Here is a 253-nt window from a genome sequence, read left to right as displayed (position 1 = left end):
AAATTATTCTAACCAGATTTGTACTACTCCAGGAATGCTCTGTCTTTGTGGTTCTCCCTGTCCCTGAGGTCTGTCTGTGATCTGCCTAGACCTCTTTTGACATTTTGTCTCTGAGTTTTGCTGTAGTGATCTTACTTGCTAAGAATAAATTCCAGATAAGGCCTCTGATAAAAATCGTATCTCCATGGTGTTTATACTTTTTAAATTAAGATATATATATATATATATAAATATACATATATTTATATATATT

The sequence above is a fragment of the Bison bison genome, unplaced genomic scaffold (genome assembly GCF_000754665.1).
Source record: "Bison bison bison isolate TAMUID 2011002044 unplaced genomic scaffold, Bison_UMD1.0 scf7180017863946, whole genome shotgun sequence".
Taxonomy (NCBI): domain Eukaryota; kingdom Metazoa; phylum Chordata; class Mammalia; order Artiodactyla; family Bovidae; genus Bison; species Bison bison.
Note: the sequence above shows the minus strand (reverse complement) of the source record.